The 20,124-nt window shown below is 37.6% G+C and overlaps 1 long non-coding RNA gene across 2 annotated transcripts in view; it reads left to right on the forward strand.

The window, feature by feature from the left end:
- Nucleotides 1–20,124, forward strand: part of LOC113843116 (uncharacterized) — an 89,083-nt gene that overhangs the window by 45,259 nt on the left and 23,700 nt on the right. For both annotated transcript variants that reach the window (XR_003496139.3, XR_011808041.1), the window contains exon 2: nucleotides 17,933–17,997. This is a non-coding gene — a long non-coding RNA (uncharacterized lncRNA). The remainder of the gene's footprint in view (nucleotides 1–17,932; nucleotides 17,998–20,124) is intronic.

Raw genomic sequence — 20,124 nt, forward strand, 5'->3', positions numbered from 1 at the left:
TTTCTCTAAGGATCTGTTCTGTGATATTCCCAGGCAGAAGTGAGGCTGATTAGTCTGTAGTTCCCAGGGTCTTCTTTTTTCCCCTTTTAAAAAATAGATATCATGTTTCCCTTTTCCCACCCTCCAGAGACTTCACCTGTCTGCCCTGTCTTTTCAAATATGATGGAGAGAGGCTTGGCAAGTACATCAGCATGTTCCCTCAGGACATTGGAACAAATTTCATCAGGCCCCGTAAATTTATGGATGTTCAGGTTCCTCGAGGGGTCTCAAAACTTATCTTCAGTCAGTGGCAGGGACTTCACTCCCTCAGTCCCTGTCTTGAGGTTCATGGACTTGAGAGACATGGGAAGAGTGATTGCCAGTGAAGACTGAGGCACTTTTTTTTTTTTTTTTTTTTTTTTTTGAGAACCTCAGTCTTTTCCATGTCTGTTGTCACCAGTTCTCCCACCTTGTTTATCAGAGAGGGGTGCACTCTCTTTAGTCTTTCTTTTTTTTAGCTAATGTACTCTTGTGCTCTTTAAGAAGAGTCTTTAAAGAGCTGCCAACTCTAATCAGTTTCCTTATCCCTAAGGACAATTTCCCTGGGGATTTCAGCCACTAATTCTTCAAACAACTGAAATTATGCTTTCCTGAAAGTTAATGGTCCTGACTTTACTCTTTGCTGGGCCCATATTCCTCAAAATCATGAACTTACCAGGGCATAACTCATCAGCTGCCTGTATTGCTTCCTCCTGCAGGACTGATGACTCTGTAGGACTCTCAGTTTTTGACTGCTCAATGGTTTGAACTTGCAGCAATACCCCACAAAGCTGATAAAAATTATCTTTTGTAAACAGGGAAACTGAGGAGGGCTTGAATTAACATGACATACTAGAAAATTTCAGGACGTGAAACAAGTGTTTCATAATGTCTTCATTAAGCTAAGAAGAAATGATTGGTTAAGGTGGGCTAAGGCACATTTTATATCCTTATAAAGTTATAAGTTTATAAGCATATAATTACAAGTCTAAGTAGTTATTTTTCTCATATTGCTGGTTCAGAAATAAATGCATGGACTGAGAAAGTCTTCTCTCAGTAGTATGTTGATTCACTGCAAATGAAGAGAGAAAATTTGTGTCATATTTATACCTTGATAAAAACATTTCATGAATCTGAGGGGAGAAGCATGCAGTGTGTTTTTATTAGTTTGTGTATATGTGACAAATAGCACAATTTTGTGAAGTCACTTAGCATGTCTTGTAAAATATTATTTTATTATCCATTCTTACAGTTTGAGACCATCCTGATTTTTTTTTTCAATTTTGTTACTGTGAAATATTTTTGTTGTGTGAGTTACTAGTTTACATATATTTTCTTACCACTGCTGGGATTTTTGGAACAATTTCTTAATATCATATCATATTGTGTGATTTCTCTAACTGGATAACTTTGTTATTCATGGCTACAAATTAGTTATGGAAAGATCAGAAGGATTTGTTTCCGAATAGTTACAGTTTATTTCAGTTTATAAAGAAACTGAATCAAAAGAGGTGTGGTGCATTTGGAATATGAAGGTGAAATCAAGATGTATTTTGCATATTATCTCTCAAATCAAATAAACAGGGGATTATAGGCCTGATGTCTGCCTACAATCCTGGAGCTATGTATTTCTAAGTAATTCTTGTAACAGCCTACTGAAATTATTTTACTATATATTTCGTTGTTTGCCTGGACCGCTTGGCACATAAATTGTCATTGGAGGTGAGGACAGTTGCGGTTATCTGTGTTGGCTTGTCTGTTTCTCATGGTACTCTGCTGTGTGGGTACCTGCTGGGGTGTCCCAGTGCTCCTATTAATCTAGGACAGCCATTTGGGACACAGGAAAATATCTTCATGGCAAGTTCTGCTTAAGCAGATTTAGATGTTTTGACTGCAGAAGGAAGCTTTGCTTCTTCCAGATTTCTGCCTGAGCCATGAGGCATTTGTTAATGGCTTGCATTTCTTCAAGCCATTACCTTAAGAAAGGTTTTACAAAGTCTGCTTTGTCCCTGGAATCCCCTCCCGTGTGCTTCTTTTCAGGGAAGGTTCTCAGAATACTGAAATTCACCTTTTTTTTTTGGCATTCCCCTCCCCCCCCCCCTTTTTTAATTTTTATTTATTTTTATTTTTATTTTATTTTTATTATTATTATTTTTTAAATCCCTGTCAGATCCTAAGGGTGCAATGAGGTCAGTGGGAATTTAGGCTGCAAAATAAATTACTTATCAATTACCTCTTTGGATTAAAACAGCTGGATTTTTAAGGAATGTGCACATAACTGCACCCTGGCAGTTAAGTCAGTTTGACAGCAATACAATAATGACAGGTTTCAGCCCTAAAACCATACCACGAGCAAATAGTGATATTTGGATCCTTCTTTTTCATTGGCAACTTTATTGTTCTGCAGCTGCAGAAAGGATATAATAGAATTGTTCCCTGGAAGTTATAAAGCTTAACCCAAGTTTATTTTCCCATTTCATTTGTGTTAGAAATATAGAAGCTGACCTTGGCTAGCACGTCTCTTGAGACTACTTCAGTTGTGCTTGTCTTAAAGGCAGGAGATAAAGTCTTCTAAGGTCACTGGGGAGTATTTAAATATGTGCAAAACACTTCTGTTTGAAATTAGAAGAAGAAAGGTAATAAACCAACTTAAAAATTGGTGGATTTTGGCAGAACAGGCATATGAATAAGCCTGGTGAAAAGGTTATCAAACTATTTTATTTTATGCTGAAGAACTGTCTAGATAAGTAGCTTGTGTATTTGTGTTTGTACTTTATACATTTACATTCCTATTATTTTAATCTGGTAGAATATCCTAATTTGCCAATGCCTAGCCATCTAATTCATTTGAGGAAACAATCCTAATTTGAGAGAAATGTAGGTTCAGAATGCAAGGAGTTTCTTTTGGACTTAATTTATCTGTTTTCATCAGGGTGAGCAGGAAAGAAAGGATAGAGATGAGTTACTGTGGTGGTTTAACACTGATAGATAGCTAAGTACCATGGTCACTCTGCCCCTGCTCCAGCATGGGGTCCCTCCCACAGGATGCCATCTTTCCCAAACTGATCGTGCATCGGCTTCCCACAGGCAGCAGCTCTTCAAGAACTGTTCCCACATGGCTCAGTAGTTTGGGGTCCATCCCCCAGCAAACTGCTCCAGCACGGGTCCCCCACGGGTGGGTGGCAGCTCCCCCCAAACGCCCTGTGCCTGCGTGGGCTCCTCTCCACGGGCTGCAGCTCCGACCCGGGGCCTGCTCCTGCAGGGGCTCTCCATGGGCCGCAGCCTCCTCCAGGCCACATCCACCTGCTCCACCGGGGGCTCCTCCACCCATGGGGGGGCTGCAGCGTGGAGATCTGCTCCATGTGGGACCCATGGGCTGCAGGGGGACAGCCTGCTCCACCAGGGGCCTCTCCACAGGCTGCAGGGGAACTGCTGCTGCCTGCCTGGAGCACCTCCTGCCCTCCTGCTGCACTGACCTTGGGGGCTGCATAGCTGGTTCTCTCTACGTTTTCTCATTCCTGTCTCTCAGCTGTTGTGCAGTGTATTTTCTCTGTTGGTTCAACAACCAAGAGAAGATGAGCCTCATAAGACACACTGCAAATTCAACAGTGACCAGAACTGAGCTGCATTTGGCATCCAGTGACTCCATGCAACACATCACCTCTCCTGTCCTGAGCAGCAACCCATATCACACAGAATCTAAGTCATGGACTAAAAGAATTCAGGGGACATTTTATTGATGTTTAGACAGGGGTGGTCCATAGAGTAAGGGAATGATACCTGTGTATTAATTGAAGGGTGGTGATGTATTGGAAAGTTCGGGACCTGAGCGTGACATAAGTGGCATGGAGTTAGGGGTAGATTTGTGATGTTTTTATCTGAGATATTTAATTTTCCTCATAGAGGCTTGTATAATGCTGTGTTTGGGATTTTTGATGAAAACAGTGGTGATAACACACTACTGTTTTTGTTTTGCAGAGCAATGCTTACATGGAGCCAAGGTCTGTTCAGCTTCCCATGCTGCCCTGACAGCAAGGAGGCTGGGGGTGCCAAGAAGCTGGGAAGGGTGGTTTGTGATGAGAAGTTCCCTCCCTCCAGAGTCTCTCCTAAATTAATGCTGCCTAGAATGGCCCCATGTATCTTCTACATACATAGGTACTTGGATTGCAAGACATGTGAGCCAAACTACATAATTTTATTCATGTCTTTCCTGAAGACAGTGAACAAAAGTTTTTTTTTTTTTTTTTTTTTTTTTTTTTCTGGATTTATTTTCATGATGCTGACGGTTGTTTTAATTGAGTGACAAGGAGAAAGTTAAATTGTCTCTACAGATAAAAACAGTCATGTTGACAACAGAATTATTCAGAATGCACGTAAAAAACTGTTACGAGAAAGATAAACTCAATATGATAGATAGAAAGCTCAAAATGTCCTTGAGATTTTCAGCATTTCTGTTAGTAAGTCCTTGATGCTTGGTGGAGAACTGCTTAGTTGTTATTGATAACTAACTGCCTTCACCACCTCCCCCCCCTTTTCTTTTTCAGATTGCATGAAACAGTTTTTCTCTACATTGAATCCCTCGTGCTAGTGATGGTTTCCTTCCCCACCTACACCACTCATGTTTTTGTTGTTTTCTCCTCCCATGTCACACTATTCCATTCTGTTCCTCCTGACCTACAAATTATGTCCTGTTGCTGTTTATATGCCCTTGCCCTTGGCAGAATATATCACTAGCATAGTGACAAGGTATCTATTTATAGCCTTACTACTCTCTACTTCTGGATAGGTCTTTTTTTTTTTTTTTTTTTTTTAAAAATTAATGATCTGTTTTGGGACTTGTTTTAGCACCTAAATTTTCCATATGTCTTTGGCACATTAGTGTGGACTACTCAGTTTGAAAATAATGGAATGAAACTATCTGGAGAGTTACCCTGAAATTTTTGTCTCCAAAATTTTTGAGTCTCCAAATAGAAGAGATCAGAATTTAAATATCTCCGTGGAACACGAGAAGGTTCCACAGTCAAAAACATGAAACATATATATAGAGCTACATATATGTTTGTTTGTTTGTTTGTTTACCAAGTCTAGGAAAGACATTATTTGGGCAATCACAATTAAAATGGAGGATTTAGAATGTGAAACGCTTGGGGACTTGAAAGTGAAGGAAAGCATGAATTTCCAAATTCCATGCAAAATTGTCAACTAATTTTTAAAAATGGTTTACACTGTAATCCTATGTGTCTATAGTTTATATGTCAGAAATATACATGCCGACTTTTTATACCTGTAGAAACAAAATTTAGAAGCAACGGTAAACGTTTTCTATGTAATTTGGAAAATAATTATTTCCTAAGTGAACCCACATCAGTTTTTATACAGTCAACTCTACTAAAATGAGGATAATGCATTTCAATTTAGAAGTGATTTCTGATAGCTATATCACCATAAGTAATGCTTTAACCTGAGAATAGGGTAAGATAGCATCTGAAGAAACCTGGCTTGATTTTGTAGGTCTGTTGATCTTATTTGCAGCCATGTCAGTTTTCAGTAATCTCCAACCCAAAGGCTAAACTGACTTTCTTTAGCTTCAACTCTTTTGGCAACCTCTGTTCTGATTCTCTCCCACATATTTGGAAAGATAGTATTCCTGGTGCTACATTCACAGTCATTTCGTTGTTATTTTTCATCTGTGGTGTGCTGTGTGAGTTTTTTTTTTTTTTTTTTTTTTTCCCATAATCTCCACTTCATTTTAAATTCTTTAACATATTTCATAATTCTGTCATACCAAGGGTATAGGCTATCAAATTTTCTTGGTACAGAGAAAAGACCCTATTCCTGGCAATCAGGGCAAGGCTTGGCTTACAAAGTAGTGCTGAGTTACTACCATGCTTGTTGCAGTTTGTTTTGTCCCACTTGAGAAAATGTTGGGAGGTAATTTAAAAGTCTATTTAAGGAAGCCTCAAACCTTGAGCCACTGTTTTTATTCCTGTGTTTTGATAAAGAGAATCAACCACAATCACCATGCCAATTTAAGGCTAGCCTTTCATGGTAGGGTAAATAGGAGACTTGAAAAAAAAAAACAAAAAACACAACATACATAAAATATTTGATTTGCTAAGTTGCTGAGTCTGAAACATCATAGAGGAAAAAAATATATATATATACATATATATATACATTTCTGTTAAGGACTACTTTTGTTCTGTTGTCATCCAGCACTTGTTGGAAACTACAGACAATCGCATCCACTGGTACAACCTTGAAGGAAAGAACCTGCATTAACACCAGACTATCAAATTATGACCTTCCTGATAAAATGGTCATATTTCCAAGTGTCCAGTATGTGTTGTGAGTGTGAGAATAAGTACAGACTAGTTTAAAAAAAAAAAAAAAAGCTAAAAGTCGAACCTCTGGTAAAGTAAACTAAATGAAATTATCCTTACAAGTTGTTTTATCATTCATGTTATGCTCATAGTTAGAACTAAATAGAATGGTGATTTTACTGACAGTAAAATAATAAATAAAAATACATATATTGGAAAACTTTCTTCATTAAGAGTGAAGAAAAAAAACACAAATGCATGTGAATAGCAGGGGGAACGTGAAGATGAAAACATTCAGCAGGCTGCTGAGGAGAGAGCAGGGCTTACTAGGCAAGCAAAATGAGAACCAGTAAACAACAGCAACAAAAAAAAAACAAACACAAACAAAATAAAACACAGCAGTGTTATTTGAGTTCTGAGAAATTTGGAATGAAACCAAAGACAGCACTGAAAAGCCCAGGGCTATCTTATTACCTCTCAAGTCAAGCTCTTCAATGCTATTGATATGTTTCCATGGAAAATGCAGTTACACTGAAAGAGTATTTTGTAAGATGAGCGTTATTTTATCAGTGTACCATTTCTGTGTTTTCTCCCCCTAAAAGACCCTATTGAAAGCATGGAAATGAATATTGCTCTAAAAACCTGTTCAGTATTTTGTTCTGTCATTGAAAACCTTATTTAATGAACCCTACCTATACTGAACCTGTACTGGGTGCAGAATGAATAACTAGTGAGGTTTTTCTCTTTCTTACAAAAACTTCTTTTATATTAAAGGAAAACATAAGAAGACAGGATGTTATTTCGAGAGGCAGAAGACCTGCTAGAACTCCGTGAGGTTATGGGGACTTTGTCTGTGCCAAGCCACATTCTCCTGTAATGGAGAAATGCAAAGGCTGTTCTCTCTAACAGACTGACATTATGAGGTGCCCTGGGAAACATCAACATTTTCAGGTTCTTTGACTATAGATTGCTTAGTTTCCCTTTCATTGGTCTTTGAACTTTTTTTTTTTTTTTTCTGTCTCCTGAATTTCACAGTATTTTATAACTTATGGGTAAAATATGTGAATAAGACAAACAAGGCCCACAAAGAGTCTTCTAAAATGCATTTCTTTAAGATTGTTATTTAAATACCACAGGGCTAGAATCGATTGAAAAGTCTTGACTTCCTCAATGTGCAAGCCAATGGAAATCTATAATAACCTCTGGGAGAGAAAATCAAAGCTTGTGGGTTTAGTGACCTTGAGATTTACCAGCTCCAAATCCGAGTATACATGGTGTCAAAGCAGTTTTTCATCAAACGAAGGATGCTTTATGAAATAATTTCCATTGGCCAATTTCTGCAGTAACTGTACTGGCTAATCCTTACTATAGTGCAAAAAGAAACGGAATGCTTTCATGCCTGTAAGTTAATGTCAAACTGTAAAGATTGTCTGTAGGAGTATAATGATTCATGAATAATGGATAATTTTGTGGTGTTATGGACAATACGGAAAAAACACACACCAAAAAATAACCAGACAGGAGTATTTGGTGGGTTCTAGTCCTGATTTTGGTAAAGACAGGCTTAATTTTCTTCCTAGTAGCTGGTACGGTGCTGTATTTTGGATTTTAGGTGAGAATAATGCTGTTAAAACACTTTGCTTTTTTATTTTTTATTTTTATTTTTTAATCACAGGACACTAATAGACACGACACTACTCTTAATTTCAGCAGGAGTAGGAACAACAGAGATTAAGATAATTCCGATTCCTATCTAGGGAAAGGGTAATGTACACAATTAGAGTGACTTCCTTGAAACAGTTTTAAACCAAATTCTTTTATTAACTCATTTTTAACTTCAGTTGAAGAATCAAATTGATTGAAATTAGAAGATTAGAATAAGCATGATTACATTAGAATGGGAAATTCAGAACTGATAAAAGAAAATGCTTTTCCATGCAGCTTTTGATTAAACTGTAGAACTTTCAGACACAGGAAGATATTGAGGTCAAGAACATAACACTTATGAGATGATGAAGTATATATTTGTATTGGATATCCATAACTACTCTAATTAATGACAAGTACTTCTAGATGGATTTCAAACATTGAGCTTCAAGGTTTAAACAAATACTTATTGGAGATAAGGTCTGGGAGCACATTATTTCACATCTTCTCCTTGTTCTGGAAGAAGAGAATCATTGAATTAACATGGTGTTATTGCAGTGAAAAAGGCCAAATGCACACCAGGTAGCATGTAGTCATCAGGCTGAAGGAAGTCATGACTCCCTCCGTGTTGTAATGACATGTTCAGTTCTGGGCTCCACGGAATGAAACATATTGACATAGTACCACCAGTACAATGGAGGTCACCAAGATCAGGTGGCTGAAACAAGCTGTGCAAAGAGAGGTTCATAGAGCCTCTTTGTTCAGCTTGGTGATGGCAAATGGGATATTTTACTGTTGTTTATCTAAAATTTGAAGGAATAGAGAAGATGGTGCTGGACACTTCCCAGACATATGCCATGATAAAACTGGAGGCAGTAGACATAAGATGGAATATGGGAAATTCTGGTGAGTTAAGTTTTATTGGTTATTTATCTATTTTTTAACCCTGAGTGTGGTCCAGTGCCACCTGAGATGCACCCTTGCATTTTGGATTAGTTTGCTAATCCACCCTTGGATTAGTTTGCTTAGCAAGATTTCATTCTTAGAAGTACTAATATGATGGGACATACCTGTGAGAAACTTGGTGTAAGCTGAAACTGTGAGTGGAAGGTTGGACCAGGTGGCCTCCACAGACTACTTTCAGCCTAAATTATTCTATGGCATCTGTGCAGAGCTTGAGGACTGATCTGCTTGAACAGATGCAGATCTAAACATTTTTAAAATGGTGCTGACAAGAATGCAGAAAATGGCTTCATCAAAAGTGTATCCTATGAAATTAGCATGCATGGGTTGGGTAGCACAAAAAACTAATCTTTGGAAAATAGGCATTCGCTATGGGTTCAGCAGTCTATAATTTTCTGAACACCTTGATGTTTATGAATGAAAAAGACAGAAGAAAATTTACAACGTGGAATTTCCCCTTGCACATAACATCTAGTGTTATTCTTTCTGGTGCTTGGTACTTTTTAAGTCTGCTTGGAGATCTTTGTGATTCTGCTGTAATTTTCTCCAAAATGCTTTGTGTAGACCTCAGTACTCATTAGACTGCAGTAGTGGGAGAAATCTATCAAGAACTAACAGCAGTTGAATAGTATACTAGTGGAAGTTTCCTAAAACTAGTAAGTGGACATTTACTGAATGAGAAGTAAAATGTGTACCAACGTCAGAATGTTTTCTGGAATTTTGATTGCTTATATTGCAAAGTAAAATATTTGTCTATCTTTCAAAAACTGTCTTCCATAAAAAAAAAAAGAAAAAAAATTAATTTAAAAATATGCAGTGATTCTTTAATTTGTATATAAAGTGAAAAGGTTCTATTTTATACAATGAACCTCACAGATGTATTGCATTCTGGGTTTTGTTTGATTGGTTGTTTTTTCCCCAGTTGCACTGTGATTTTAAAGCAGCCTTTCCAGCTTTTCTTTTTGCTTCTCCTGGAGGATAAGATCAGCTTTCCAATTTTGAGTTCCACAGTGCCTAAAGTCTTCTTGAGCTTAAAGAAGAAAATTTATTGTCTACTGCATTAATGTCAGGACATTCTTCTATAAACTTCTCTCGAAAGGGAATCTTTGCTTGAAAATTCTGTTTGCTGTACCAGTGATTAATTCTGGGCCATACAGTAGAGACTCTTTGACTGCCTTGTCTCAGAACCCAAGATCAGGCTGATCTCTTGGCTGGAACTCTGCCTCTAATGATTGCCTCTAAAGATTTGGCTTTTATACCAAAATTTGCTGCAGTCTTTTTTTTTTTTTTTTTTTTTTTTTTTTTTCATGTTGTTTGCACCCTGTGATTAAAACCTAAAGAAACCCATACCTCTTATGTTTTACTTTTACCTGTAGTACTTTCCTAATGGTTATAATCCATATAATCCATTTTTGACTCTTAACGTCACAGTTACTATCTATAGTTTACAGATAATTGGGCAAAATATCAAATATTTGCAATGGTCCTCCAAATTTTCAGGGGATTTTACATCTGGCAGGCATTTGAGGAGCTCTGATTTTCAAACGGTTGTTTGCTTTATTCTTGTTGCTGTGTGTTCATTGACCACTCAGGACAAAGGAGTGAGTCCTGGCTGCTGCATTATTTGCAATATGAATGCCTCTACAACTCCTAAGAGACTTGTACGTGACTCATATGACTCTTTTTTAGGATAAAGTTTCCTAAAGTGCTTCAGGGATTATCTAGAGAGTTTAGATGATGTCAGTGTTGCTCTTGTGCATTATGCTGTAGTTTTTCAAATAATATCTTAAAAAAAAATTCCTTCTTTATTAAATCTCATGTTCATGTGCTACCCAGTTGCAAGCTATCTATATTAAGCACTGCTGAAACACATCTTCTATAATTCCAAAATTGTGTGCATATTATATTGTATTATATTCAGCTTTATAACGCCTTCACCTAATTTTTAAATGTAATCTTTCAATAATTCTGTCACTCAGTTGTCTAACAAGTTGTTCACAGTATAATGAAGTTTATTCTTAGACAGTGAAAGACAGAACAGCCACCTCCACTGGGAGTATGCCTGCTTTTTCTTTTTTTTTTCTTTTTTTTTTTTTTTTTGAGAATAATTTTTGTTAGGAAAGAATGTACCTGAAGGTTGATGCCTTGGGAAGCTTATTCTGAAAGTGGTATTTTGGAAACACAACAGAGGGGTATATGAGAGAGAGTTATGGTTAATGGAGTACTGTGGTAAGGAGGATGAGAAACATTCAGGGCACTACTGAGCCAGCTAGCAGGGAGGAAAGAGTGGTTTTAGCAGCACTGGAAAGATGAAGCTAGAGCATTAATGAACTTATGACTTTGACGCAGAAGAAAAAGAGAAAATAGATGATCCCTGCCTTTGAGATGAAAAGAGTAACAGGGATAAGAGGCTGAAGGAAGATGAGTTAAACTGAGCGTGACTTTAAGAATCATTCCCAGGGACAGAGGAGCTGAACCCATGCAAGAAGATGAGGTTGTATATCTTACATACTTACAGTCTTACAGTACAGTAAGAATACCTTAAACAAAGCTTTAAGCCCTGCTTCACATCAAGGTAAAGAAAGGATGAATAACCATTAAATATTAGATAAAGATATAAAGAAATGCCACATTGATAGCAAAGGAAATCATTGCTGAAACTAGGACAGTAGAACAGTCAGTCAAAAACTTGTATAGAAATGGACTAAAATTAAGTAGTCTAAGAAAAGAAATTTGATTCTTCCTTATGCTGCTGACACGTTGCCCTTGCACTCATTTCCTAATTAATATCACAGTGGGAAATGTATGGGGGAGGACATGCAAAAAAGTCTAGGCTATTCACTTTTACATGTAAAACAACTTTTAGACTCTGTAGCCCTTAAGGTAATGTGAATTCAAATGGTTGAATTGGAGCAACTATACAGCAGCACCAAATTGAAAGTTAGCGGTCAGCAAAATTCGAAGACTTTTCTATGGAATTAATTCTATCTTGACCTAAACTGACTGGGAAACTCAGTTCAGGTGAGTACAGAAATATGAAATACTTGAAGCAGTGTGCAACTTGTGAACACTGATTATTTTCCCCAAAGCCTGTTTGCATTTCTAGCACATTTTTGCCTGCTTGTTCTACTTCCATTTAATAGGAATACCAAATGAGGCATTACTGTAGTTGCAACTGTATGAAATGCACTGTGTTCATTTGTCATGCTGCATTAAACTGTAAAGGCATTAATGACCAATACAGGGAATGGTGTCATTAAACAGAGGCTTAAATAGACAGAGCTCAGATCATTAATGAAGCCAGTAGATAGAAGGGGGACAAACTTAGGGGACAAATTACCACTGTGCCCAATTTATTACTGTATAAAAGTCCACGAGATGTGGCAATAGTGTTGAAAACCAGTAGGGATGTATTTCCTGTCTTGTTTGAAATTAAGTGGTATTTGTTAAACAGAATAACTCCACTACAGGTTTTAGGCATTGCCTTCTGTTATCAGTTCCATGGGAAGTGGGCCATATAAAGCCTTACGCCCTAAAATGTAGTGCTGCTTTTTCAGGCTGTATGACCTCATGATAACTGTTTATGGAGCTATGCTGATGCTACGGTATAGATATACTGTCTCAGTGGTTAACTGGATAGCTCTATACTTTACAACCAGTTTATAGTCTCTTTTACAACGTATCTGTTTATACTCTGTATAATCTGTTACTTAGCTTACCACAAATGCACAGTCCTTAAGTAAAATGAGCTGTATGGTTTTATGTGAAGAGATGGATTATGTTTTTCAAAAGTACTTCAGTTCTGTCTCCAAAGAAGGTGCTGGCAACACTAGGTATTGCACAACTGCATCTCACATGGCATCTTTGTGCCAAACAGATGTTACAGAGTGAATGGTGGTGTCCCAAGGTACATTTTAAGACTCTCATTTCTATCTCAGAATATGTTTCATTTTGCTTATGTTGCCTGGGCCAAAGGTCTGGGCAAGTAAATACATCTCAGCCTCAGACAAGAATGAGACACAGCAGCTGGGCTCAGGAGATGTGGAATAGTGAAGAACCAATTCACTGATGTAAATAATAAGGAAATAAGGATCTTTAGTCAAAGGCAAGGGCTAGCTCTGTCAGCAGAAGGGGGCTGTGAGGATTAGTAAATGCTGCTCCAGGGGACCAGGCTTTTTAGAAATGTTTAGCTGGTGCATGAATGCATATATGCACCATCCAGTCCTGAATGCTGAAGAGGACCAGTTTTGGAGATGTGAGTTAGATACCTATTCATCTGTGTAGCTCTACCTGGCATTACATTGCATCCTACTATTTCAGTCTCACTTTTGGTGCCTGCATAATGCTTTACTGTGGCCAGTATCAAGTGTATTTTGACAAGGGAGCAGAGGACATTTGTGATGGGGCTTGTGATATCATCAAAATTAAGAGACTGGAAAGAGAGTAGTGTGCAGCCAGCACACTAATGGTACAGAGCACTTGACTGCCATACTGTTGTTACCTGGGGAGCAGCAAAGTTTTGAAATCTTTTGGGTCTGGAGATCCAGAGGCTAGTGTGGGCAATTTAACCACATAACAGCCCAGAGCTGGGCATAGCACACTCTGTGAACATCCTGGTGTTGAAGCTAATGTACCCTGAGTGCCTAATTCTCTTACTTTCTCTGGAAAGTGCCTGGATGGTTATACAGCGAGAGGTTGTGGAGGGTAAGGTGGGAGGTTTCTTTTTGCTTTCTAAATCATTTTTGTTTGTGGATAAGTGTTCACTAGCCCTGTAATGATCCTTCCAGAGGGCAGGTGAAGTAAAATTAACAGTACTTTTTCTTCACAAAGCCTGCTACTTCAATATGTCTTCATGTGCTGTTTGTTGGCATGGAAACACGATGCTGAGGCAGAGGCCAGTGTTTCCAGCAAGACCCCCACCTCTTCTCCCTGTCTCCAGCTGATCTGTTGTCTGCAGCTGAATCCTAATTGGAAACTGAGCACAAATTGGGGCTGTGTTCAGGGATGAAAAGGAGAGAGACTTTGAACTTTGTAATAATGAATATAGCAGGTTGTAAGGAAAGACCAGGGGCTAGTGGAGGAAGCAGCAATCTGGAAAGTGGAATACTATCTGATTTTCTCAGTGAAAATTACTCAGCTTCATCAGCAGCAGATTCTGCCTGGTTTCCATACTATAGTGACAGTGGTACAAATTGAGCAACATTTGCTTTCAGTCTGCTAACACGATTGTGGTTATAATATGATCAAATGAAGAATTAATGTCTGCCTCTTTGTTCCCAGAATACACTGGTGCATTTATACTTTTTTTTTTTTTTTTTTTTTTTTTTTGTGACAAATGAGTTAGAAGTTCTTAGAAATGATGTTAATATGATCTTATCATATTTGTTAACTCAATTTATTTTCCTAAATATCTTTATCACATCAATTTGTAGAAATTTATGTCAATGCTAGTTTCTGCTTTAAGTGATTAAGCAAAGCTACTACTAAAACTACCTAAAATGAATAAAATAAACCTGTTTCTAGGTACTTTACTGCCCCATAATCCCAGAATAATAAATGAGATAAAAATGGTTAAGTACATATTAAAGATTTCTCTTCACCATGATATTTCAACTTTGTTGCTCTTTGACCTGCTTCATTATCATTATTTTCCTGTGAAATAGTAGAGAAGAATGGGTGAATAAAATCATTTTGTTCTGCTTCTCTAGTGCCTTTTTCAACGATGCAATTAGCATGAGATCTTTAGCACCCTGCCCTGAAATGGTTGACCAAATAGTATCAGCACATCCTTGTTTAAATACTTCATCACAGGGTTTTGTTTAATGGGAAAACTGAAAGGCATAGCACTCATGTCTCCTGCACGTTTGACACAAATCCACAAAACTGATAGTCATAGCTTCAGAGTATCCCACAGTGGCACAAATAGCCTCTCATTCTGGTGGAATATTGTTTTAACATGACAAACTGTATTTGAGAAATAATATGATTACCCGTGGATAATGCTCTTGGCCTCATTGTGGTGATTAAATAGATGCTCAGTTTGCAGCGACTTCTGCAGCCCTCTGTTAAGCGTGACCTTTTCTCCTGGCTGCAATGCACCATGGCACATTAGCATGTGTTCTGCTCATTACAGCAAGAGGTGATTGCTGCCCTGAAAAATGTCAGATATTCCACTTAGTACATGATCCGCTTTTCTCTTCCCTTGGCCTTAACCTACTGTCACTGAATATCCTGAACAAATGCTGAAGACAGTTGGCAATATCATAGAAAAATTGATCTCAGCATCTGGCACAATGTGTTTAGCACAAGATAGCACTTTAAGAGCAAGTGTTGTGCCTCTGTCTATCTTTCTTCCTTTTCCTTGCATAAATATTTCTGTTTCTAATTCTTAATTTTCCATATAGTTTGGGGAGCATAACGCTAAGGTGCCATAACTAAGGTTCAGAATGAGTTTGTCATATAAAGCAGTAATAAAAAGACTATATGTATGCAGAAAAAGCAAAGTCTAATAGGACAAGTCTTGCTTTACAGCTTAAAGCCCATTTTCTTGAGTGTTCTAGCAATCCTTTTTTTCTCTTTGGTGGTACGTGGCTTTGTCATGACAGAGAAGTGGTATGACCACACCACAAGTAACACTGGAGATGGAAACCCGATCTTGTTACCCTGAAATTAAATATGGATTAACTTCATTAGTCGCAGTGGAGATATTTGAAGCCAACAGTGTTACAAATTTTATTTCATCAGAATCTAATTATAGAGAGATGCACTCTTCAAATTAAAAAGACAATATTTTTGGCGTGGCAGGGACAATAGGATATAGGACAGTGCTACTTACCTCAGCCCTTTCTGCTCATTGTGATGCTCTTTATGCTACCATATCCCATGATTACAGGCCTGTTTTCCAGCGACATATATATAGCCTTACTAAAGGGCAATTGCCATTGCTACTGCACACTGCAAGAAGTGTTGGATCAGATGCTGTGTTCTGCATCTCCTTATATGAGAAACTGGAAATGAATGAAGTACGGTAGATCTGATAGAAGAGCTGGTATAGGATAACAAAGGATACGTCTCTTTAAGAAGTGAAGAGTGTGTAAAAGGGTCCAGTGATTTTATGAGAACCAAGCAGGTTTCTCAAATGAATACTGTTTTACCTTCAATCCTACCACAAAAGCTCTTCTAGGAATGCTACTGAAGTGTGGCCAATATATTACTGAGGCATTAGTTTATCTCCCATGGAAATGCTGACTGGCTGAGCTAATACAGCAACTGGCAAGCTTATCCTTGAAATCCTAATGCTTTCAGACTTTGTGCAACCTTTTTCTGGGGAATTGAAGGTGCCATGCAGCTGGTTTGTATATGAGAGACTCCTGCTTCTCTGCAGTGCTTGCTGCTGTTCTGTACATGTTAAGCATCCTTTACAGAACCTACATAAAAGAGGGAGCTTGTAACTCTGTATTTTCTTTTCACATGAGGTAAAACATTGAGTTCACTCTCTATGGATTTGGGGGTCTGATTCTGATTTTGCACCAGGATTAAATGAATCAAAATTGAGTATAAATTTAATTAAATTAATTAAAATGAATTGAAATTAATCTTGCTGATTTAAATGAGCTTCTAGTAATGTAATAAATACGTAATTAGGGAAGGGCTGGAATTCTATGTTAGAAAGAGCATGGATTTTAGTCTGATCTTACATAACAGCAAAGCTCCTTCTTTCTGTCTATGTAAATAATTCTGCTGATTTCAGTGTAAGATTAGAAATAGTTGGTAATTTGACCTTTTGAATCTGTTCTAATTGGCTTCCTGCTGCTAAGCAAACTATCAGTGTATTCTTTAATTTGGAGAGGCTTATGTCACTTCACTGAAAATAGAGGTCAGATCGTCAGTTTGTGTATATTATGCCATTCCCTTTGAGTTAATAGTTATGTCTGTTTTTTGACTTGGGAGCATATCCCACGTTGTCTTATTGTCTTGTTTTGAATATATGGAAATAGATAAAAGCAACTAAGTGAAAAGAGACGGTTTCAATATGTAATCAAGTAGATATGCTCAGTTTCTGTTAGAATCTCCAGCACGATCTTTAACACCACATTATTCACTTCAGCGTTTGTTCTCAAGCACCAGGGCTTCTGCTTTAGCGAAGTGTTAATGCTTGATCAAGCCTTGAAGCTTAAAGGTTTTAAACATAACACTGAAAACATCTTCAGCTAAGAGGTGAATCAGAAACTTTGATACTCCAGCGTATCATCTATGCAGAAGAGAGAATCTTTCAAGATGCACTATGCATGCCAACACTCCTTATAATCCCTGCAAGGTGCAAGAAATTGTGATTTCTTGATATTAAATTAATCTTTTCTTAAAAAAATAAAATAAAATAGGGTGAATAGAGAGCTTAGAAATAAAAAGTGAATTACTGTATTGTTGATGCAGTGGAGCTCTGAAGAATGAACTGTTTACTGAAGCAATGGATACTTGAGAACAGTTAAGTTAATATTACCTCCTTCAGTTAATCTTACCTTTTACCTGCACATCCTTCAACATATTTTGCATATTTTATTGTTTGAAAAACATGCCTTTGCAACAAATGACTGAAAACAAAATAAAAATAAAAGTGTTCTGAGAACTAATCATTTCCCCAGTCCTGCAATAACCCCCTTAGTTATTGTCTGGACAGCTAGTATCAGATTTTGTTGCATAATGAAGATTTTCCCTGTGACTGCTGTGAGGTCTATCCAGAGCCTTCTCTTCTCCAGGCAGAACAACCCCAACTCCCTCAGCTTTTTTTCAAAGGAGCTCCAACCCTCTGATCATCCTCGCAGCCCTCCTCTGCAACAGGTTCATGTCCTTCTTATGTTGGCAGCCCCAGAACTGAACACAGTACTTTACGTGGGGGTCTAGTTTTGTACGCCACATCTCTGTCAAGGTTGTTTGCTGTTCCTCCTGAAAGCTATCAGCAATTAATTTTGTTCTTTTTACAGAATCACAGAGTGGATGAGGTTGGAAGGGACCTCTGAAGATCATCTAGACCAATCCCCCTGCCAAGGTAAATTACATGACAGACAGTACGGTGATGCCTGCTGTAAATTTTTATCTATGATATTTAGCGTGGGATGTCAGACTGTTCTGATGCCCTAACTAAGTTCCAGAAATTTTCCAATCAGAAAATCTGGTATGATGACTAGAAGGAATTGAGAGATCTGACTCCTGACCCAACCTAGTTCATTTCAGCAACCACAACTCTTTCATTTATTTGCATCACATTTTTAAATCAGGGCTGTAAAAAGGAATGTTGTTGAAAACTTCTAGGGAACTTTTGGACGTTAGCCATTTGCTATGTACTGGAGTCTGTGAGTTGAATCAAGGTGGTTTTTATGTCCTTGAGGAAGTCACTGAACCTCTTCTTGCTTCAGTTGCAAGGATTAGTTCATTCTTGTTTGAAAAATACTTTGAGATTCTCATCTGGATGGAGTCATAAAAGTGCAAATTATAAACAGTGCACCACAGTATATGGCTCAGCAAACTAAAGAAGCACTGAGAGAAATATACAACTGAGCGCTATCCAGGTATTGCTAAATCATCTTTATGTCCCTAGGGATTGTACTGCTGAAGTGTGAAAGTCTTTTTTTCTTTGAAATACATTGAAAAAAAAAAAAAGAATAAATTGTTTACTTGCAAGATGAGTGTCACTTTGAAAGTCTTCATATCCACATTTTAAGTATTGCAAGTGAAATGTGGAGCTACATTATTCACATACAACTTATCACATGTTTTTTTCGAGAAATACTGCAAAAAAAAAAAAAAAGTTTAACATATTGTTGGAAAAATTTCCACATCCTGGGTTAAAAGTCTGAGAAGGCATCTTACTTGAATACAAATACAATTATATATCATTCCTTCTCATTCCTTTTGCTATGCTTGTGTGAATGGAACAAATCTGTTGATTCCTGACACATGGTTAGTTTAAAAAATGTGATAGACCAAATGTCAAAATCTTTCTAAATGCCCCCTCCCTCCTTTTCATATCTTTATATTTCATTACTGTCTTTTACCTAGGCCTCTTTTTTCCTGATCTGAAAAGAAATATTCAATTCAGAAAACTTCTGTACTTTACAGCAAGATTTAAGCAACTTAAATATATAGTTAGAAAGGTATTGACAGTCTGCAAAGAACAGCATTTAGAGGAACGTTCCTTTTAGCATTAGCAGTATATTTGTGAGCAGATTGTGGTTTACTCAGATAGGGTTTTGAGTTTTTTCAGCAAGTGTTTTTGAATGTTTACACTATTGATTGACAATGAATATTCAACGTTTAAGCTCTGTGCCTACGAGCTCTGTGCCTACAGGCTATCGATCAGAAGCATTTTATAATGGTTTTTCTACTCCTTGATTAGACAAACATGCAGGCACTCTGGCACAAATAATTGTGTGGGTGAAACTGAGGCTTATTTGCCAGGAACACTCTTTCTTGTTTTTTTTTTTTTTTTTTTTTTTTTTTTTTAAAGTTTGTCCAAAAACTTAGGTCGAAAAAAAAAGGTGAATCAAACATTTTCATATAACCAACCCAAAGGCCTTGAGCAGGGTTGAGAAAATACTTAAAATGTTCATATTAATAGTTGCAGACATACTTCTTTTCGTGTTTTCCTAGCTGTATTAAAAGCAGAGCAGAAGATGACAGAATATGTAGATCTAAGTAACCACATATGTAAATAGCAGTAGTATTAAAGGTTACTGCCTACTTGGAGAGAAGCATTTATGTTGCTCCTAATCCTTCAGCCAAATCTACAGAAACTCTGTTGGGTTTGACCATGCCGGTGCTAGCAGGGATATGGTTTGCACTGCCTCCTCCATGACAGAGCCCTTAAGTAACATGTCTAGTGCCTCTAGGCAGCAAGCTACGATGCATCTGAAAAAGGGATATAGCTTTAGTTTCCAACAAAAGCATTGCAATCAGTGTCATGCTGAGGACTGGGAAAATTATTAACTTAGGTCTCCTTAGAGCAAGAAATTCTGCACCATTCCTTATGGTCTGTGAAAGCCTCTGGTAAAAAGTAAAGAATATGAAAGGTAGTGAAAACACTGTTCAGACTCTGATTTGGCTCCTTTAAACTTGTCAGCTTTATGTCATAAGCTCACTTTAGTTCATGCAGGGGGTCAGGAAGAAGAGAAAGAAT

Source organism: Anas platyrhynchos, chromosome 3, assembly GCF_047663525.1.
Source record: "Anas platyrhynchos isolate ZD024472 breed Pekin duck chromosome 3, IASCAAS_PekinDuck_T2T, whole genome shotgun sequence".
Lineage (NCBI taxonomy): Eukaryota > Metazoa > Chordata > Aves > Anseriformes > Anatidae > Anas > Anas platyrhynchos.